Source organism: Petaurus breviceps, unplaced genomic scaffold, assembly GCF_028583685.1.
Source record: "Petaurus breviceps papuanus isolate PSGF00001 unplaced genomic scaffold, PetGlider_PUasm1.0 126, whole genome shotgun sequence".
NCBI classification, from domain to species: domain Eukaryota; kingdom Metazoa; phylum Chordata; class Mammalia; order Diprotodontia; family Petauridae; genus Petaurus; species Petaurus breviceps.
Genome location: NW_027185655.1, coordinates 60141458 through 60165263, shown reverse-complemented (window position 1 = coordinate 60165263; position 23806 = coordinate 60141458). Strand labels below are relative to the sequence as shown.

At 37.1% G+C, this 23806-nt stretch overlaps 1 protein-coding gene across 1 annotated transcript in view; it reads left to right on the top strand.

The window, feature by feature from the left end:
• The window catches only part of TENM3 (teneurin transmembrane protein 3), a 3497142-nt gene that overhangs the window by 144760 nt on the left and 3328576 nt on the right, over positions 1 to 23806 (top strand). The window contains exon 2 of the mRNA XM_069096576.1: positions 20936 to 21063. The gene's annotated coding sequence lies outside the window, so the exon portion shown is untranslated. The remainder of the gene's footprint in view (positions 1 to 20935; positions 21064 to 23806) is intronic.

Sequence of the window (23806 nt, the reverse complement as noted above, 5' to 3'; positions counted from 1 at the left end):
ACTTAGCACTACAGCCAGATATAACTGGCTGTGTAACCTTGAGCAAGTTACTTACACCCAGTTGCTTAAAAAAAAGGCTCCTTTTAGGGGTGGCCAGGTGGCTCAGTGAGTAAGAGCAACAGCTCCAGTGTTGGGATGACCTGGGGATCAAATCCAGGCTCAGATACTTAGCACCACACCCAGAAATAACTGGCCATGTAACCTTGAGCAAGTTACTTAACCCCTATTGCTTAAAAAAAAAGTATGAATTTATTTGCTTAGAACACACAATAACACACATGCACGGAGTCAATATTTGCTCCATGAGGAAAAAAAAAAGTCCCAGAGTGGCCATTTTATTAATGCATGTCCATTTATTTTTAATAATTTAATAAATTTTTGTTGACTGATTGACTTACTAGTCATTTCCCCTTCTTATCTTCCTCTAATCTGTTTTATTCTCAAACAAATTCACCTACTTGATGAATAAAAGACATTCCATGGATTTCTGGTCTGTAGCAATTGCCTTAAATTGTTATACCCCAGGAACCCCTCTATATAGCAAGATTCCCAACCAATTAGAATATTGACTGAATTTTATAAATAATAGTCAATGAAAAAACAGCATCAATACACAAATATAATAATATTAGAGGTGTAAAATTTACTATCTCTTTATAACAAAGAGAGAACAAGCTATGATTTGGTACTTGAGGGATGTGGAACAAAAGTCACCAACCATTTCCATCTCTACAACCAGACCAAATTTTGTGACTTGCATTCAACAGGGGAACAGGAGAGGAAAATATAAAAGCTATATCTTCATCACATCTTTACCAATCTTGTCCTCCTGTAGATGATCACTTTTCCCAGACTAGGGCCAGGAGAACTAAGAAATCAAATGTGATGAGACAGTAGAAGACAGATTATTAAAATATTATATATGGGGTTAAGAAGGCGACAGCATGCAATGGAAAATACACTGGATATAGAGTCCCTAAACTTAGATTTTTATTTGAGTTTTTATATCACTTTCTCATTGCTGATATTTTTGTTTATTTGTTTTTTCACCTCTCTAGGCCTGTTTCTTCATTCATAAAAAGAATTTGGACTTGATTAACATTAAGCTTCCATTTGTTGAGCATTTTCAGAGAATGCCTTCCCTCAGAAAGACTTGATCTCAGCAAAATCTTTCTTATCTGAGAGGATTAAGTGATCCTGAAAAGATATAGATAGTTAAATACCTGGTGGAGCAGACTAGCAATAGGGGGAGAGAGACAGAGAGAGAGAGACAAAGAGAGACAGAGACAGAGAGACAGACAGACAGACAGACAGGCAGAGACAGAGAGAGACTGAGACAGAGACAGAGAGACAGAAAGAGACAAAGAGACAGAGACAGAGAGACTGAGACAGAGAGACAGAGACAGAAAGAGAGACAGACAGAGAGATCAGACAGACAGACAGAGAGACAGAGATAGAGACAGAGACAGAGAGAGACACACAGAGAGACAGAGGGAGATAGCAAGGCAGAGAGAGAGACAGAAAGAGATATATAGAGAGAAAAGAGACAGAGACAAAGACAGAGAGAGAGACAGAGAGGGGCAGACAGAGAGACGCAGAGAGAGACAAAGGGAGAGAGCAAGACAGAGAGAGACAAAAACAGAGAGAATAAAACTTCTGGGAGGGACAGACACAGGACTGAAAATCAGTAGAAACATAGTAAGAAGATCTGATTCATCAAAGATTAACAGATTAACCTGATTCCATCACCAGCTCATGTAGTCATTTCTTCAATGTCAGATGCATCCATTCCCACAGCCCTGGCTTGTTCTCTTGCCTTATGCATTCCTCACATATGTGCTCCATGTGTGATCTCTATGCATCTTTCCAGCCTCTCCTGGATGTTTCCCTAAGTGATTGGTGTGTATATCCATTTTTCAAACTGAGGGTCCCTTTATTTGTGAGAGTTAATTTCAGATTTATGGCGAGAATCTTGTTACTTTTAATACTATGCTATTTTATTTTATTTTTATTTAGAAATAATCATGGGAGGGATGAGATGTAGATCCAAGATGACAAAGAAAAGTCTGGAAGGGCCTAGCTTGAGCTCTCCATCAAACCCCTCTTAATACTTTTAAATAATGACCTAAAACAAACTCTGGAGAGGTAGGACCTGCAAAAGGCCAGAGTGAAACAGTTTTTCAGCCAAAGAGAACTTGGAAGGTTGGCAGGAAAGGTCTGTCACACAGTGAGCATGAAGTTTAGTCCAGTGGAGGTCTTGCCAGTGCCAGGAGCAGGCTTTGGGAGCCACTGAACCAACAGCAGCAGTAGCTTCTGGCGCTCTGAGCCCACAGACTGTTAAGGGGTCAAACAGCCAGAAGTAGATTCCAGGGGTCTATTTGCTAGCACTGAGGCTCAGGACTCTCTTGCTTTGCCTACACTCAGATCCAAGTGACAGCCCTGGGTGGCAGTCTCAGGGCAAGGAAGAGCACTAGCACACTAGAGCTTGTGGCCACAGTGAAGCGGGGACCCTCCCCAATGTTCCAGGGCAGAAAAAAGTGCTTGTGTTCACTCACAGACCAGAGCACAAGCCAAGAGAGGAATAAACAGATCATACCACCTTAGAAGAACTGAAAACTTACAGGTCTCTAGAAGTATCTCTAAAAACAACTGCACAAAACCCCTGAAGCTTGAGATTGTGAGGCCTTCACCACAGAAGATCCCTACTTTAACAAGAGTTAAAAAGTCAAGCAATAGGCTGAGGCTTCCAGTGCCAAGATGATAGAGTGAGGAAGGAACCTTCTGAAAGCTTCACAAATTCCCTTCCAAACAAATAAAAACCAACTTAGAACTGAGTTAGGAGCAGGGAAACAGGTTACCAGCACTGAGGTGGGAGGGCAGGAAGATCCAAGAGTAGCCACATTCATAGCAGGGGACCTACAGCAAAGTTCCAATTCTGGGATAATCCACTAGTGAGGCTTCACTCTCCTGCAGACCAGCAGACCCCTAGACAAGTGAGCAGTCTTTGCAACTCAGCAGGGTCCCATGCCACTTACCCACTATCAGCAAGATGTTGTCCCCACTGCTGACCACCCTGGAGCTGGTCAACCTCAAGACACTACCCCTGGGGTCACCCAGCAGAGAGACACTATTTCCAGAAACAGGGCCCCACCCCTGGGACAGAACATCATCAAGATCCCTCTTCTAGTGCCAGGCACCAGGAAGACTCTGTTAAAATAGCAATTTAGAAGAAAGATCCCACCCCAGGGGCATGGCAACAGCTGAACCCCACACCCAGGGGAAGCCAACAAGGAGGCTTCACCTCCAATATAAGACAGAAGGGTAATGAAACATCCAGTGAAGGCAAGCAGCTGATCCCTGAAGCCCAGTGAAAGCCAGCAGTAAGACCCTGAGATCCCACACAAAAAGCTTAGGATAGTGCAAGACCAGAACCCAAATCTCACATAAAAACACCTAGTCACAAAAAAAAGAGCAAAAAAAATGAGCAAAGAAAAAAAAAGACAACCACAAAAACAACCCATGAGTATAGAAAGTTTGCATGATGACAAGGGGGATCAAGGCACAAACTTAGAAGTGTCAAAATGACAGCATGTAAAGTGACTTAAAAATGAGAATTGAGAAAGTGGAAGCTAATGACTCTATGAAACATCAAGATATGATCAAATCAAAAAGAAAAACATTGAGGATTAAAATGTGACACTTCAAATTAGAAAAACAACTGACCTATAAAATCAAATCAGGAGAGATAATGAAAGAAATACTGGACTACCTGAAAGTTGTGATCAATAACAACAAAAATCTGGACAACATCTTTTAAGAAATTGTCAATCAAAACTGCACTGAGGGCAGAGGGCAAAATAGAAATTGAATAATTTATTTATCACTGAAAGAGATCCCAAAATGAAAACTCCCAGGAACATCATAGCCAAATATGAGAACTCAAAAATCAAGAAGAAAGCACTATATGCAGACAAAGATAAGCAGTTCAAATATCATGTTGCTACACTTATGATTACACAGGATTTGGCACCTTCCAAAGGTAGCTGGAGGACTTAGAATGTGATATACCAGAAAGCAAAGGAGTTAGGTTTACAACCAAGCATCACCTACTCAGCAAAGTTAAATATCATCTTTGAAGGAGAAAAATGGATATTTAGTGAAATAGAGGACTTTCAAGTGTTACTAACTGAAAGACCAGAGCTTGACCGAAAATTTGAATGATTCAAGGGAAACAAAATGTTGAAAAAAAAAAAGCAAGGAAGAGAAAATATAAGAAATTCAATAACAAACTATTTCTTTGTTTTGGCTCTTGGCATGCAGAGAGTGGGAGATCAAGAAGCCCAAGTGACTTGCTTTGATGAGCAAGTAGATTTCAGAAAAAACAAAACAAAACAAAACATAAAGACCTTTATGCAAAATAAAGTGATTAAAACTAGGAGGGCATTGTAGAGTAACAGCAATAACTTAAGATGATCAATTCTGAATGACAACAATTTTCAGTAATACAATTATCCAAGACAACTCTGAAAGACTTATGCTGAAAAATGTTATCCATCCACAGAGGGATAAGTGATGGAATCTGAGTACAGATCAAAACATTTTTTTTCTTTATCTTTATTTTTGCTGTTATTTTGGTCTCCTTTTTTTGTAACAACACTACTAATAAGAAAATGTTTTGTATGTGTATATATACATGGATAACCTTTGCAAATTGCTTCCCTTCTCAATGAGAGGGGTGGGTAGGGAAAAAATTTGAAACTCAGTTTTAAAAACAAATGGTAAAAATTGTTTTTGCACATAATTGGGGGTGAATAATTTTTTTTTGTGGGGGGGAATTTGGATTAAGTGACTTGCCCAAGGTCACACAGCTAGTAAGTTTGTCAAGTGTCTGAGGCTGGATTTGAACTCAGGTCCCCCTGACTCCAGGGCCGGTGCTCTATTCACTGCGCCACCTAGCTGTCCCCAAAATAATATATATTTTTTTAAACTCAGGGCTAAGGGAAAAAATAAACTAATAAGGTTGGGTCCTCTGACTGACTCAGAAAAGGAAAAGCAAGTACGTTGGTGAGGTGTCATGAGTTATGAAATGGAAAGAATTCTAACCCAGAAAACAACTAGAATCTAAAGTAGCTTTCCAGAGACATGAGATGGAGGTTTGGTTTCAACATACAGCCATAAAAGATATTCAATAAATACTTTCACTAGTTCAAAAAATTATTTTTTTTATTTTATTACATTAGCTGAATTTATTATCCTCAACATCACCTAGCATTTTCCTGCCAATAGCAGAAGATAATTTTACTTACACATCCAGTTGACCTATATTTATAGCTAAAAACAATCAAGGGATTTCAAATCAAGATGTTTATAAGAAGACTATAGTTCTACTAATGAATGTACATTTATATAATTTGCTTAATAAGTATCCTTTGATAGAAATATGTTATTCTTCACATTAACATAATTGTTACTCCTTGCATATAATTTCAACTGCAAATAATTTCATGTTTTGAAAGTAGTTATAGAGTCATATAGCATATCTTTACTAGAAAAAGACCTGTCCATTTTGTACAACTGTAATTACTGGTGCACATATAACTTAGAAAATTGTAATTATAAATTGTGTTTCCAATATTTTGTAAACTGTTCATCTTGCTGGAAAAGATACAATGAGCAGTCATACTTGATTAAATTCCATAATGCTACAAAGTTGAAATAGCAACCATAAAATATGCATACATTTTAGAAAATGAAAAGCACTGTCATAGATAATAAAATAATTTTTTTCTACATCATACTAAAATATTGGAATATATATATATATATGATTCCAGCTTCTTATTTTCTACTAATAGATCAATGTAATACTATTTTAGCTTCTGAAAATATGTAAAAAAGTCCTCATGTTGAAACTAATTTTTTTTTGTTTTGACATACAACCATATTTCTTAAATCTATCCATGTCACCTCTCTTTCAGTATGATTCTATGAAAAGAAAGAGATGTTTTGAAAGGAGAGGCTTGGTAATCTTAGCAATTTGTAAACACATTCCCTTTGCATGATTTTTGTTACTGCTACTGAAATGTCACTTTTTAAAAAATATTTGGAGACTAACAATTAGAAAAAAATTTATAAAAGCAAAATCCTCAAAATTAATATTAAATGTTTTATTAATAAAATATGGGTTTGGTTTTGGGAATTTTTTAATTTTGGGAATCTATTTTCCAGCCCTAACTCATAGTATTCCCTTTGAATTACTTTACCTCAGCAAAACTATACTGTCCCCTAAACCTCCTCTTTTTGCTGCTAAGTTTTACCTTTGCTCATACTGATCTGTTTGTATGGGATGCTCGCCTTCTTCACTCCCTTTCTTTAATGAATTCCTTATCCTTTTAGAGCATGACTGAAATACCACCTCTTCTTCAAAGACTTTCTTGATCTCCTATTCATTCAATTAACAAGCATTTACTAAATGCCTACTATATTACAAGCTCTGAGCTAAGCATGCGGCATGCTAATAATAAAAAAAAAAGTAGAAAAGAAAAAAAAGGAAAAGAACTTTTTTTTCCTTCAAGAATCTTACAATTTAATAGGAGGAAGATAATATGTACATTTAAATATATGCAAAAGCTATGAAAAATTAATACAAGCTACTTTTGATAGGAAGCACTTGTCACTGGCAGTATCTGAGAAAAAGAAAGAAACATTCAGGAAAGTTGTGCTTAAGATGAGTATTGATGGATACCAGGATTCTAAGAGATAGATATTTAGGTGAGGTATACTCTGGGCATACGGTGGGGCGATGGTGGTGGCCATTACAAAGGCATGGAGATAGGAACCTGAGCATTGAATGCATCAAACAGCAAGACCAGTATGATGGGAGTTTATAATGACTTAAGAGGAGTCATGGGTAAGAATACTGGGAGGTTAAGAAGAGGAAAAGTTGTTTAGAGCTTTAAATATCAAACATGAATTTATGTTTTATCCTAAATGTGATATGGAATCAATGGAGGGTATTGAGTAGAAAAGGGAGATTTGGTTGGAGTGGAGAGACCGGGTAGTTCAATTGTCCAGGTGAGAAGTAATGAGGACCTGATTTAGGATGGGGCCTGTGTGAATAGAATGAAAAGGATGGATGAGAGGAATGTGGAGATAGAAAATGCAGTATTTGCCAACCAGTTGACTAGATTATGAACCCCTTGAGGGGTTTCCTTTCTCTTCTTTTTGTATCCTTAGCACCTGGCAGAGTGAATGGAACATAATAAGCAATTAATAAAAGTTCATTGACTTTCCATGTGCAATATTAAGAATGTTCTTTAGGCTAGATGATTAGAAGAACACTTGCCCCTTATAGATTGATAGTAAATTGCATGAGAGAGGAAGGTTTTGGGAAAAGATCATGGTTTCTTCTTGGAACCTAGTGAGATGAAGGTGCCCACAGGACATATAATTCAAAGGGCCTGATAGTATTTGATGTAAGACAAACTCAGGAGTATGATTAGGACTGTGTGTATAGATTTCAATATGATCTGCATAGAGATGATATTTGAATCCATGGAAGATGGTCACCAAGTTAAAATAGAGAGAGAAAAGAAAGAAAATATCCAGGAGAGTTAGTAGACATGACATAAAAAATTGATTTTGAGAGTGAGTTTTCAGATAGATTAGAACTAGGAGAAAGAAGTGTCACAAAAACTGGAGAAAAGAAAGAGTATCCAGGAGAAAGAAGACAGCAATGTCAAACACTACAGAAAATTCAAGATAGATAGGATTAAGACTATATCATTAAATTTAGCAGTTAGGAAATCATTGAAGAGAACACTTTCAGTTGAGTGAAGCTGTCAAAAACCAGATTGTAGAAGATTTAGAAAAGAGAGAAGGAGAACACTTAATATAGATGATGCTCTCAAGGAATAAATGTCAGTACTCTGCCTTACCTTGATTGTCAGGTAGCTCTTTGTTTTGGAACTCTCCTGCATTTATACAATATCCTTCATTATATCTATCCTTGTGAATCATTTCACTTCTGGAATCACTTCTATCCCTTGACTGTGTTTTTTGTTTGTTTCTTTGCTTTTTTTTTTTTAATTCTCCTTCACTCTGTAGGGTTCTCTGCATACAATAGATACTTAATAAATGTTGATTGAATGTGGTATTAAAACTACAATGGAAAGATATCAATTCTTTTAACCATGTACTTTTATATTTCTGGCACTTGAAAATTGTATCCACTTAGCATGTTGTCATATAAAGGCCACATTTTCATATATTACTGCACCAACATCATTGTAGAATACCTCCTCCTGCCAAATTTCACCAGTACTTTTCTCTTAATGAAATGGAATGAATTTCTACAGCATTTTGTGCTTCTTCTCTTGTATATGATAATGATCATATGGTCTTTAAAAAATTCAGGCATTTGTTTAGCACTTCATATATCATAAGAGAGCTTATTCAGATGTCTGGGCATTATTTCTTGCTCTTGCTTGAATAGTTCATTTGTCATTTCTTTATACCCATAATCTCTGGCTTTGAACTATTTTTTTTTTAAGATTGCAACTTGGCATGTGAGAGCTTTGTCAATGAAGGTAGCAAATATTCATTTTTTTAAACTTTTTTTCATTGAAATTCATTTTGAGAGGTACTGTCACTCAGTAAGAAGATAGTATTTATACGAGAGGAACAGACACTCTCCAACTTAAAAATATTTAATGCACAAATGTTCTGTACATGTACCTGACCAGTGTATGCCAAGGTTAGGTGAGAAAGTCTGTCTCTGTACCTCCATTCGGAAACAAATATTCAGAAATATCTTCAGTCACTCTTAGAGCACTCCTTTCTTCCCTCATGCTATGTAGATAACATATGCCCTTAAAGCTGTTATATTTTTTAAAGTGGAAACCATGCAACTCTACTTCATAAATGGACTCAATGAGTCTAACTCTTCAGTTCTTTTTCTTTTTTAAGCAATCAAGGTTAAGTAACTTGCTCAAGGTTACACGGCCAGTTATTTCTGGGTGTGGTGCTGAGTGTCTGAGCCCGGGATTCGATCTCCAGGTCGTCCCAACACTGGAGCCGGTGCTCTTACTCGCTGAGCCACCTGGCCGCCCCTAACTCTTCAGTTCTATTCATGCTATCAGAAAGGCATAGAATTCCAAATTTTCAGGTAAGATTTCTGATATCTGGGGAAAATACTAGGATGATTGTTCCTGTGATAGAAACCTGATTGGGAAGTGTATATAGAAATATGACCATCTCATATTCATGGAACTGGTATCTCAGGCACATAGTTTCCTGAAATACTGATACTGCCCATGTTTCCAAAATGGAGAATACCATGCCTGTTTCAACAATAATGAGATAATATCAGGAAAAAAAAAGATGAGCAGGTTAGATGGCTATAGAGGCAAGGAGGCAGAGTGGAGAGAAAAGAGAGTGAGAAAAACCTGGGTTAAGTTTAATTCAATTCACTAAACATGTATGAAGTAGCTACTATGAGCCAGACATGGATAAGGAATATAAAGACAAATAAGAAAAAAGAAAAACAGTTCCTGTTCTCAATGACCTTACTTAGTGGGGCTAGATAATGAACATAGAATTGTACTTTGATACTCATGAGTTAAATGGCCATGTGCAAATCACGGTTAACCTCTCTGAACCTCAGTTTCCCCATATGTAAAAAAGGGATACCAATATCTATCTCATAGTTATTCTTATGAATGTCAAATCAAATAATGTGGGGGGAGTCAAGATGGCAGAATAGAAACTGGACCTCCACATGGCTCCGGCTTCCACCTTCCCCCAATCCATGTAAAAGGGGACTCTGAACAAACGTTGGAGCTACAGAACCCACAAAATGACACAGAGAAACTAACTTCCTGCTGAGGACAGCCTGGCAGGCCGGCAGGAATGAGCCCGTGCAGTGTTCTGGGTGCCGAGCCCAGCGCCATGATCAGGTATTAGCCGCAGGGTGGACCTGAGCAACCGCTGGCTGGAGGGACTCCAGATCACAAGCAGCTGTGGTGATCCAGAATTATCAACACATAGATGCTAAGGACAAAGTGAGAGGTCAGTGCACTGTGGACTTTGGGACCCAGTGTTGGGAGTACATCGGCTTCTGCCAATGGGGCAAGAAGCCTCTGAGGTCTGTGGAGCAGCCACAGCCACTTGCCAGCTTCAGCTCCTGGCCTGCATATTGTAGGGGGACCAAGTGACCAGTCTGAGGGGTATTCACTCTTGCTTTAACCTGCTTGGATCTGGATTGGTGGAGGTCCTGGGATGTGTGACCAGCTTGCCAGAGCATGTGAAGGCTTCAGAGAGGTTGGAGACTTCAGAGAGGGCACCCAACTAATACCTCCAGCAGCTCAGAAACCCCAGCATTTGGAAGAAAGCTCCCCTGTCTGATGGCAGAGCCTACTGTTGCAAAAAGTCCAAAAGTCAAGTAATTGAGTGGCAAAATGAGCAGGCAAAGGAAGCAAACCAAGCAAAACAATCCAACATTAGAATCTTATTTTGGGGACAAAAATGAGCAAAGCATGGAACAGGAGGAAGACAATGAAGTCAGAACTCCTGCACCAAAAGGTTCAAAGAAAATTACGCCATTGAGGACCTTAAGAAGCAGATAAGAGAAATGGATGAAAAATTGGGAAGAGAAATGAGAATGATGCAAGAAAATTTTGAAATGAGAGTTAACAGCCTGACTGAGGAAAATCATACCTTAAAAAATAGATTAGTTAATGGGAAAAGAGGCTCAAGAAGGCAGTGAGGAGAAGAATGCCTTAAAAAGCTGAATTTGCCAGATGGAAAAAAAATCACAAAAGCTCACTGAGGAGTATCATTCCTTCAGAACTATATTGGAACAAATGGAAGCTATTGACTTTATGAGAAATCAAGATGCTGTTAAACAGATGCAAACAAATGAAAAAATAGAACACAATGTGAAATATCTTGTTGTAAAAACCACTGACCTGGAAAATATATCCAGGAGAGATGATTTAAAAATTATTGGACTACCTGAAAGCCATGATCAAAGAAAGAAGCTAGAAATCATCCTCCAAGAAATTCTCAAGGAAAATTGCCCTGATATTTTAGAACCAGAGGGCAAAATAGAGGTTGAAAGAATCTACCAATCACCTCCTTAAAAAGATCCCAAAAAAGAAAACTCCTAGGAATATTATAGCTAGCATCCTAAATTACCAGATCAAGGAGAGAATATTACAAGCAGCCAGTAAGTAACAATTTGAATATTGTGGAAACACAATCAAGATAACACAGGATCTGGAAGCTTCTACATTGAAGGATTGAAGGGCTTGAAATATGATATTCTGGAAGTCAAAGGAGCTGGGATTAAAACCAAGAATCACCTACCCAGAAAAACTGAGTATCATGTTTCAGGGGAAAATATGGTCATTCAGTGGAATAGAGCTGACTTTCAAGTATTATTGATGAAAAAAACAGAGTTGAATAGAAAATTTGACATTCAGATACAAGAAGCAAGAGAAGCATGAGAAGGTAAACAGGGAAAAGAAATCATAGGTAACTTATCAAAGTTGAACTATTTACATTCCTACATCAAAAAACAATAATTGTTACTGATGAAAGTTTTCTCAGATGAAAATAGTTGAAGGGAACAGAAATATATATGTTTACAGGTCCACATAGATAGAGGGCACAGGACCAATTTAATATGAAGGGATAATACTTAAAATGTGAAATTAAGAGGTTAGAGAGGAATATAATGAGAAGAGATGGGGAGAGACTGAATGGGGTATACTATCTCATATAGAAGAGGCAAAGGAAAATGGTTACAATGGAGGGGAAGAATAGGAAGGCAAAAGGGAATGGGTCAACCTTATTCTCATTGAATTTGGATCAGGGAGGGAATGACATACGCACTAAATAGGGTATCTAACCCTACAGGAGAGTAGGTGGGAAGGGATGAGAGGGGGGATGATGGAAGGGAGGGCAGGCTGGGGGGGAGGGAAGTTGGAAGCACCCACTTTTGAAAAGGGACAAGATCAAAGTAGAAAATAGAACAAGTGGGAGGTGGGTTAGGAGGGAGGGAAATGTAGTCAGTCTTTTACAATATATCTACTATGGTGATGTTTTACATTAGGTACACATGTGCAACCTATACTGAATTGCTTATCTTCCCAGTAAGGGTGGGTGACAAGAGAGAAAGGGAATGAATCTGAAATTCAAAGTTTTAAAATTTAATGTTTATATATATATATATATATATGTATGTATGTATATATACATATATATATTATTAATACTATTTTTATGCAATTGGGAAATAAGATATACAGGAACTGAGCCATAGAGATCCACCATGCCCTACTGGAAAAGTTGAAAAGGGTATTGGAAGAAGATATGGGGGGAGCAGATTGGAGAAGGGGATATCCTATGGGACCACTCTTTTGGGTTGGTGGGTAGGGGAAAAAGGGAAGAAAATTTGTAATTCAAAATCTGGTGGAAATGAATGATGTCAACCAGAAGTTAATAAAGAATTTGAAAAAAAAAACAAAATAATGTATGCAAAGCACTATGCAAATGTTAAAGTTCTGGTGGGTTATTGTCTTTGTTAACTTGAAGAGGACCAAAATAATGTCACTATATTGGGGTCATGGTACAGTGTGTCCAACTGTGGCTTATTAGACCCATATGAACTTTTTTTTTTAAAGCAATCGGGGTTAAGTAACTTGCTCAAGGTTACATGGCCAGTTATTTCTGGGTGTGGTGCTGAGTATCTGAGCCCAGATTTGATCCCTAGGTCATCCCGACACTGGAGCCGGTGCTATTACTCGCTGAGCCACCTGGCTGCCCCTAAGCAATTAGGGTTATATAACTTGCTCAAGGTTACATGGCCAGGTTGTTTCTGGGTGGGTGCTAAGTGTCTGAGCCTGAGATTTGATCCCCAGTTCATCCCGACACTGGAGCCGGTGCTTTTACTCGCTGTGCTACCTGGCCATAGTACCTATGAACTTTTAAGGCTCTACTACAGGTCAGTCAGAAATAGCTGATATTAACATTTTCGATTGAAATGTTTCTAAATTTAGTCTTTCATGTTTCTTTAGAGCTTTTCAATTCTGCTTTGCTCACAGAGCACAGTGTTTTCTTTGATGCAGGCATGTCATGCTGAATGGTCTCCCATGTCTCAAAATTGTTATCATAATTCTTCAGAGAGGCTGGAGTGTTTTTTTATGCCTTCTTCTGGCCTCCATTTGAGAGCTTGCTTTGTATGAGTTCTCTGTCAAATTGTCTTTTACACAAATGTCCATTTGGCATGTAAACAACATGGCCACCCCATAGCAGTGGCACTCTCTGCAGTAGAGTTTGAATGCTTAGCAGCTTAGTTCAAGAAAGGACCAGTACCAGTGTCAGTACCGATGTCCAATACCTTATCTTGCCAGGTGATTTCTTCCTAAGATAATCCTACTGAAGCAATTCACTTTCCTGCCATGGAATTGGTCTGGATTGAATGAGGTCAGCACAATATTTTCATAGACCATAAGTTTGGTAGGCAGTCTACCTTTTCTCTCCCACACTTTCCTTCTGAAGCTCTGGTAATGTTTCAACCTTGTCTTCTATGGGCACAAAGAAGTATATTTTCATATACTAGATCCTAGAAAGTATATTTTCAAGGTAATTGAACTCATTCACAGCATTATAAAATTTCTCCTTTTGCTGTAACCAATTGTTTCACATATGAATGGTGTGGTGCTGACTGGCAGTGTTTTCTCGGTGTTAATTGTCAGGCAAAATTTAGCACAAATGACAGAGAATTAATCCATATGCTGTTACCTCAGAGACTGCATTGAGCATATTATCATCTGCATACAAAAAGTTGCATACCAAATCTCCCTATCACTCTCAGGCATTGTTATTATTGAATGAATTATATTGCCTTTTATCATTTGGGGAAGGGAAAGGAGATGCAGGGCAGATTTGGAACCAGTGAGACCTGGGTTCTAATCCTTACCCTGCTCCTTATTTTTCTGAACTTGGGCAAGTCACATAAGTTCTATAGGTCAGACTTTCCTCTTCCGTAAAATGAAGGTATTGGAGTAAATGTGTCATGAAGTCCCATCTAGCCTAGACCCAACTGATTGTTATGAAAGCTCCTATGCCACTGTCCTCCGTCTCCTCCCCCACAAGACACCTATGTCTGTATCTTCTTTTAGTCAAGTGTCTGATTACTCCTCACTGTACATTACATGTGAGAATCATAGAAATGATCTATTCTTTGTTATTGTGTGAGTATCAATGATTCTCTGCTTGAACGTGAACTCTTAAGGGCAAGGAAGAAAACTTTTAGTATCAGAGGTCTGTTTAAAACTCTGGAATGGGAATCAGAGGACCTGGCTGCAAATTCAGGTGATGGTACTTCTTGACATTGAGCTTTTCACTTCACTACCTTTGGCAGTGTCCACAGATCCTGTTTCTATGTTTCTGCTACCGTCACTAGCCATCTCATCATCACTACCCAGTGAAAAATAATCTTGAACAAATAATAGAAAATGACATCCCTGTTTTAGTAACTCCTCTTACCTGACCTTCAATCTATGTCATGACCTCTCATCTCTTATCTAGACAAGAACTCTGCTCTCAACTTTCCTTGTTATCAATAACTTTACTGTTTCAGAATTCAGTTGACATACTCATGGTAAAACCCCTGTATTTTTTTTATCACAAATTCTCTTTAAATATTTTTTAAAGTTATATTATTAGACAGCTAAGATTTTGTAACTCTATTATTATGTTATTAGAAGGAAGTTTATATATGTTTCTGGGTTAGATTAAGTGGCTAAGAAGACTACTGTATTTAAATTAACGAGTAACTAACCACTTAGCAGATGGTAAAAAAAGAAAAAAAAAACAAGAAAGAAAAAAAATCTTCTGAGTGTGGGAGGCTATATATACTTTGAAAGTGGAATCTTGGACATGACATTTAAACACTCTGGCCCTTAAAAGTAAAACACTCAGGGGTCAGGACAAATGATCCCTAAGGTTTCTCTCAGTTCTAATGTTCTAGACTTCTACATGGCAATCTTTGTATGGCACATTCGATTCCTATGCTTAACCATTCAGCTAATAGAACCAGTCAATGGCACTGATGGGTAGTTACGCTACTCAGCCTTCTTTATTAGTGATCTTCACTCTCTTCCCCTCTTTTCCCTTTCTTTCTCTTTCTCTGTCTGTCTCCCTCTACTCTATCCCTTTCCACAACCTGTATTTCTTTCTCTCCTCTTTCTTTCTTCCCATACTTTCTTGCTCCTGTATCTATAGCACAGGACCTGGGGAAACACAAAGAGATAAAAAGCCCTTATTGCTATGGTCAGGGAACACATAGTCTACAAATTATAATAAGAGTACTAATATTTATACAGAAATCCCTTTTCCTTTCCCTCTCCCTGTCTCTGTCACTGTCTCTCTCCCTTTCCCTCTCCTTCTTTATCTCCCTTTTCCTCTTTCTCTCCTCCTCTCTGTCTTTATTTCTCTTCCTCACTTTCTCCATCTATGTCTTCTCTCTGTCTTTATGTGTCTGTGTCTGTGTCTCTCTCTGCTTGTCTGTCTCCATCTCTGTCTCTCTCTGTGTCTCTTTGTCTGTGTATGTCTGTCTCCCTTCGTCCCTCCCTTCCTTCCTCACTTTATTTGGCCCATTAAAAAAAAAAAAACTGTCATCTCCCCTATCCTAAAACAAAACAAAACAAAACAAAAAAACAAAAACAAGTCATTAACATGAACAACGAAATTCCCCAGTTTCTTTCACTGTACTCTTTTTCAAGCTATTCTTTTCTCTCTCTCCAGAAAACTCCTAGAAAGAGTTGACAATCTACAGATTGCTACATTAAATTACTGACTCATTTTAATATTTCTTTTTTCTGAAACTACTTTTTATAAAGTCATCATAGAATCATCCTTTTTGACTTCTCTGCAACCTTCAGCATTGTGGACTAAACTGTTACTAATATTTTCTTATCCCTTGAATTCTGGTATGCCAAAATCTATTATTACTTCCTGTACCTCTTTGATTATTCCTTCTTTTCTTTGTCTTCATCTTGCCAGCTAAACACGAGAGTTCCCCAAGATTCTGTCACTTCCTTTTTATTCTCAAATAGTAAACGCAACTCAATTATATGTAAAACAATTTTAACATTAATTTTCTTTGAAATTTTGACTTCCAAATTTTCTACCTCCCTCCATTTGTTCCTCTCATTAAGAAAGCAAGGAATTTGACACAGATTACATATGAATAGTCATGCAAAACACATTTCCATGTAAATCATTCTGTGAAAGAAAACACAGACAACAACATCCTAAGACAAATAAAGAAAAAGTATTTTTGATCTGCATTCAGGCTCTACCAGTTCTTTCTCTGGAGAAGGATAGCAGCTTTTATCATAAGTCCAATAGAATTGCTTTGGATCATTGTATTACTGAGAATGGCTAATTTATTCACAGTAGATCATCATACAATATTTCTGTTACTGTGTACAATGTTCGTCTGGTTCTGTTCATTTCACTTTGCATCAGTTCATGTAAGTCTTTCCATGGTTTTCTGAGAGCATCCTGCTCATCATTTCCTAAATCACAATAGCTATGGATATAGATAAATTTAGCTAAAGGTATACATAAAGGTGGAGATATAGGTATAGTTAGAGATGATATATAAAATAGTCATATGTCAAAGTTGTTCTTGATCTGTTTTAGTTTGTTGATTCTAAGAAGCACAAGGAATGATACTTTGCATTCTAAAGAGTCATCCTCAACCCCTCACTATCACTCACCCACTTATCCAATTTGATGTCAAGACATCATATTTTCAATGCCTCTCAAATATGCCTTTTCTTCTACTCTGATACTGCTACCATTTCGGTGCAGGCCCAAATCACCTCATGCTGGGAATATTGCAATATACTGCTGGTGGTTCTGCCTAGTCTCTCTCCACTCCAATCATGTTACCACATGACTTAATGAACCCCAGAATTTTCCTGTTGCTTCCATGATCAAACACAACATACTATGCTTGGCATTCAAAATCCTTCAAATCCTAACCCCCGACTACCTTTTCAGTCTTCTTATACCTTACTTCCCAAGATGTACTCCAGTCTAGTGACATTGGCCTTCTGGTTGTTCCACCAAGAAGACATGCCCTCATCTAGCCTTGGGCATTTTTCAGGCTTTTGCCCATGACTGGAATTCTATTCCTCTTCCATTCCACCTACTGACCTCTCTGACTTCCTAGAAGTTCCAACTAAAATTCTATCTTTTATGGGAAGCATTCTCCTTCCCTTCTTTATTCTGATACTTTCCCTCAGTTTATTATTTTCAATTTATCTTGTATATAACTTACTTTGCATCCATATATGTATATCAATCTAGTTGTCTAAATGTATGTATGTAGGGTGGAGCCAAGTTGACAGCATAGAAGCAGGAAAACTCCATATGCCCCCTCCATAACCACCTGATATACCTATAAAAATAACTCTAAATAAATTTTAGGGTTACAGCACCCAAAAAGTGACAGAGAGAAACAAACCTCCTGCTGAAGACAGACTGGCAGAAAGGAAGGGTCCATCACAGTGCACTGGGAGCAGAGCTCAGGCCCTAGTGAGTTCGCTTTTTTAGCCTCAGGGTGGACACAACCAGGCCAGCCTGGAGAGACTTCAGGAGAGTGGACCAGCAGCAGCTGTGTTGGTTTCCAGAATTATCAACCCACAAATGCCAAAGACAAAGTGAGAGTTCAGTATAAATTTTATGGGAACAGGGGGTGCAGGAGTGTGGTCTGGCCTCTGCCCTCCCCTCCACCCTTCCCCCAAGGGAAAAGTGGCTGACATGCAGCAGCTGCTACTGTGTGGCTTCTTCAGAGCTCCTGGCCTGCAGATTGTAGGGGGACCAAGCAACCAGTCTGAAGGGTAATCACGCTTGCTTTACCCTGCTTGGATTTGGATCTCTGTATGGGGGAAGTACCTGGGGTGCATGACCAGTGTGCTAGAGCCAGAGGAGGCTTCTGAGAGGGTACTCAACTAATAGCTCTGGCAGATGAGAAAACCCCAGAGATTTGGGACAAAGCTCTCTTTTCTGGAAGCAGAGTCCAACTGTGGCAAAAAGCCCCAAAGTCAAATAATTGAGTGGCAACGTGAGTAAGCAAAGGAAGCAAAGCAAACACAGAAATCCTACTTTAGATTCCTATTTGGGGGACAAAAAGGATCAAAGCATGGAACAAGAGGAAGAAAATGAAGTTGGAACTCCTATACCACAAGCTTCAAAGAAAAGAATAAGCTGCTTACAGGCAACAGAGGAGCTTAAGAAGGATTTTGAAAACTAAGTAAGAGAAGTGGAGGAAAAATTGGGAAAAGAAATGAGAATGATGCAAGAAAATCATGAAAAGCAAGTCAACAAACTGACTGAAGAAAATAACACCTTAAAAATAGATTAACTCAAATGGCAAATGAGGCTCAAAAACTCAATGAGGAGAAGAATGCCTTAAAAAGCCAAATTTGCCAGATGGAAAAAGAATCTCAAAAGTTCACTGAAGAGAATCATTCCTTCAGAATCAGATTGGAACAAATGGAAGCTAGTGAAATTTTGAGAAATCAAGATACTATTAAACAGATCCAAACAAATGAAAAAGTACATGGCAGTGTGAAATATCTAATTGCAAAAACCACTGATCTGGAAAATAGATCCAGGAGAGATAATTTAAAAATTATTGGACTATCTGAAAGCCATGATCAAAAAAATAACCTATAAATCATCCTTCAAGAAATTCTGAAGGAAAATTGCCCTGATGTTTTAGAACCAGAGTGCAAAATAGTGGTGGAAAGAATCCACCAATCACCTCTTGAAAAACATCCCAAAAAGAAAACTCCTAGGAATATTATACCCAAGTTACAGAATTTCCAGGTAAAGGAAAAAATATTACAAGCAGTCAAGAAAAAACAGTTTGAATATTGTAGAAACACAATCAGGATATCACAGGATCTGGCAGCTTTCTCCTTGAGGGTCAAATGACTTGGAATATGATATTCCAGAGGTCAAAGGAGCTGGGATTAAAACCAAGATTCACCTGCCCAGCAAAACTGAGTTATCATGTTTCACGGGAAAATATGGTCATTCAATGAAAGAGAACTTTCAAGCATTCTTGATGAAAAAACCCAGAGTTGAATAGAAATTGACATTCAGATACAAGAAGCAAAAGAAGCATGAGAAGGTAAACAGGGAAAATAAATCATAAGGAACTTATGAAAATCAAAACTTTTACATTCTTACATGGAAAAACGATAATTGTAGCTTATGAAACTTTTCTCAGTATGAAAATAGTTGAAGGGAATATAAATGTGTATGTACATATGTGTATATATATATTTCTACATAGGAAGTTATATGGGTGTATGACTACATATGTGTGTATATATATGTACAAGTATACATATACAGAGGGCACAGGATCAATTGAATAGGAAGGGATGATACCTAAAAAGTGAGAGGTGAGAGAGGAATATAATGAGAGGAGATTGGGAGAGACAGAATGGAGTAAATTATCTCATATAAAAGAGGCAAGGGAAAAACTGTTACAATGGAGGGGAAGAACAAGAAGGCAAAAGGGAATGAGTCAACCTTACTCTCATTGAATTTGGCTTAGGGAGCGAATGATATACACAGTAAATAGGGTATCTCACTCTACAGGATAGTAGGGGGGAAGGGAATAAGAGGGGGGATGATGGAAGGGAAGGCAGATTTCGGGGGGAGGGAAGTTGGAAGCACACAGTTTTGAAAAACATGGTCAAAGTAAAGAATAGAATAAGTGGGGGCCGGGATAGGACAGAGGGAAATATAGTCTGTCTTTCACAATATATCCACTATGGGAATGTTTTGTGCAGCTACACATGTACAACCTATATTGAATTGCTTATCTTCCCAGTGAGTGTGGGTGATGAGGGTGGAAGGGAAAGAATCTGCAATTCAAAGTTTTAAAATCAAATGTTTAAAAAAATATATATTATTATTATTTTAGCGTGCAACTGGGGTATAGACATCCATCTTGCCCTACTGGAAAGTAGGAGGGGGAATGGAGGAGGACCTAAGAAAGAGCAGATAGGGGTGGGGGTTTACAGTGGGATCACTGTTTTAGGGTGGTGTGTAGGGGTAAGACGGGGAGAAAATTTGTAACTCAAAATCTTATGGAAATGAATGAAGTTAACTAAAAGTAAACATAAAATTTAATTTTAAAAAAAGTATGTATGTATATATGCATATATATATATGTGTATATACACACATGCCCACACATGCTTACACACATATATACAGATAGATAAATAGATAGACAGACAGATGATTGATAGATAGAGAGATAGACAGACAGACAGACAGACAGATAGAGAGATAGACAGACAGACAGACAGACAGACAGACAGATAGATAGATAGATAGATAGATAGATAGATAGATAGATAGGTAGATGGTTATTATACATTGTCTTCCCAATTAGATTGTAATTCTCTTGAGGTCAGAGACTGTCTTTTGCTCCGATCAGTATCCCCATCCCTATGTATTAGCCTTCTTTGACACATAGGAGACACTTAATATATATTTATTGTTTGATTAATTACATTTTTACAATACACAATTTATTTATCAAATACAATTTTAGTAGGCTTGATTATTTCTGACAAATATTTGAATAGCATTCAAGGAAATCTATTTTTATGTTACTTCATGGCATATGTATCAAGGTTAACCTAATTCTATCTGAGAAAATCTGCTGGTTTCTTCAGTTATCACTGCTTTTGCTTTCATATTAGAGCAGTGTAAATGGGATTATACGAGTTATAACAAGAGGTAACTTATATCAAACAAGAAATTATGATGAGTTTATTTCGGTTTATGTTGAACTGAAATTTTTTTTTATTCTTCTTCTTTAAAGAACTATATGCAGCGAGAGCTGATTGTAGAGAGAGGAAAGAATAATTGAACAATTGCCCTCTGAATTTTCTTCTGAAGTGTGGAATGTTCTTCCTGAAACACTAAGGCATCTTGGAGAAGCAGCTCACTGTAAGTACTTTAAGTGAATAAGAAATAATTTTTATATTCCTCTGATGCTTGATGATTTAAGACAGTGCACTTTTGTGGTACTTGAAAATAACAGTAACAGCAGAGGTAAGAGATTGGAGACATTTGAAGATTTCTGAGTCATAGATTGCAGGGAGAAAACATAACTCAAAGAAGTTATGTACAACTAATGTATTTTTCCTAATCTAAAGGGTGTCCCAAAAGTCCTAGTGCAGTTTTAAGTCATTAAAACTGATTAGATTTCCATAAACTCTTAAAGTTTAAAATTGCAGTAAGACTTTTGGGACACCTCATCTTAAGTTTACTGACAAATGAAAAAGATTAGGTATAAAGAAAATGTTTAGAATAAACTTGTGGTGATCAACATTGTTTGCCATAGTGATTACTTAACAAAATGAATTATTTTTGCCAAGATGCATGGCAACTTTCTAATGTGAAATTGAAAATAATTTGAACATCATGCAAATTCCAGTCACAGATTTTCTATATTTAATCAAAGAACTCTCTCCACTATGATCAAAACTACAAGTGAATGAGAGATTCCTATGTGGCAAAAGTCTGAATTTAATTCCCTCTCTAGTGTTTTAAAATCTATAAATTAGAATGAGGAGTTTGTTCAAGCTGAAGTGTCTCGTGAAACTTACGAGTGAGTACTTTCTACTCTGACAGGATTCAGAACTGAAGCACTCATGAGTTTGCCTATACAAGACCATCATAATGGAGAGACATTCTATTTTAATTGGTGACTTGCTGTTGTAAATTTTGTCTTATAATAAAAGTGACTGTTGATATGCAAAATGAGTTCTAACTGATACATCTGCCCTACTTTTTCTTTTCCTTTGGTTGTGAGTGTTTTTCTGTCATGAACAGTAAACAGTTTGAATTTCCTTCAGAGGCTATTTCATTTTATTTTTTCAATTTATTCTGATCCACCCAAAGACTTTGTAACCTAGGAGATAAGATCTGGAACCTTCAGCCTTCCAGACAAAAGGACTATCAGAGAGTCTGAAATTTGACACCAAAGGCTTCAAAAGAATTCAGATCTATTTAGGTTTGGATGCCTACCTAGAGTGGGTCAAATATATCCCTTTGTTTCCAACTTTTTTTTATTGCATGAAAAGCTTTGAAGGCGATAAAATATGTTCCCTTCCCTTTATCTGATGGAAGACTACAATATAATGTATGAAATGAAGCAAGATATTCTGAAAATATAACTTATGTGTAGAAACCTCAAAGTGCAGAGAAAGCAATTCAAACTACATTTAAAAAATAATTTGTGTTGTTTGGTCCATTCTTGAAATGATAATATTTTTTCTATCTTTTAAAAAAAATGTCATCACATCTTTATCAATAATTCAGTACAAAAGGATCTGATTTTTATATTAAAGTGGTCAAGTAAAAACTGATAGTTATTGTCTTATTTTAAATGCTTTCTGCCTTTAATTGTTAGTTAACCAATTGTATATTCCCTGCATATTTTAATCATAGCTTTGACTCAAGACAAAGTTAACACTCAAAAGAGTCACAAAATCAAAATTCTTAGAAAAAATGGGAATTCACCCCCTACTATAATGAGCATTCTTTAAAATGAATCTCAATATATCTCATATTACTAATATAATTTCTTATATTATGTAATGTGTATCAGAAAGTTGCAATGCAACTAAAACCTCTTTTCTGCAGTAGGAATGATTTTAAGTCTTTTTTTTTCCCCATTTTGAAACAAATGTTGATGAGTTTGTGTACCAAAGCAACTTTTTGGATGGAATGGGAAACATGCTTTGATCTAATTCAACTTCTCCTAAAAATGGCCCAGGCCATTCTGCAGGACCATATGGATAGTAACAAATTTACAGAAATGATTTTCAGTGCAGAATAAGGCCTAATGAGTAAAGGAACACATTCTTTGAGTTTTTCTGGTAGTTGTAAAAGCTAAGAATGAAGTGCGTCCATAACATTGTCCTTTCATGTCACCACTTTATTATGTCTCATTATATTTCATCTGCAAATATAGGTAGCTGGGAGATTAATAACTATCATCAAAGCATGGTGTTATTATTGTTCCTAAATACAGAAAGGCAACTCAATGTAAGAATGATGTTTCATTCTTAAGGCAAAATGTGGAAGCCCTCTAGTGGTCATAGTATTCAGCAAGATTCCCAGGAATCTGATCAAAATAAATGTCATAATGAAGAAGAGATTTGTTTGTATTCCAGAGGTGCAGCTGTTCAAAATTTACAGATTTTGTAGCTTTATTCAAATTTCTATTCACACTGTTTGTCTTTGCATTTGCAGACCATTTCTTGTGACTTTTCTAAAGAAGAAAAAAATCTTTTGCAGAATACTTCACAAACTAAAAATAAAATGAAATTTGGAATGGAACAGTTCATGTATATACAGCTGGCTCTTAGAGGACACTCTGTGATGCTGCATTTATTGTCTTGAGCTCAAAGTAGTACTTGTTATTTCTTTTTTCATGGTATTATATAGGCAGGGTGTTTCTGGGGAAAGGGATGTATTTTACAGAACTAGGAGTTACATCATTATTTTAAATATTAGAAAATAGATCTATTTACATGATTGCTTGAAATATACAAGGGTAAAATAGATATCATCAGTGTTGCAGTTTATATATCACTCTTGGTATTTGTGATTTTTTTTTTTTGGTTTTGTAAGATCAGGTGACCTAATAGTCAATACAAAAGAGAATGGAGTCATTCCTTTG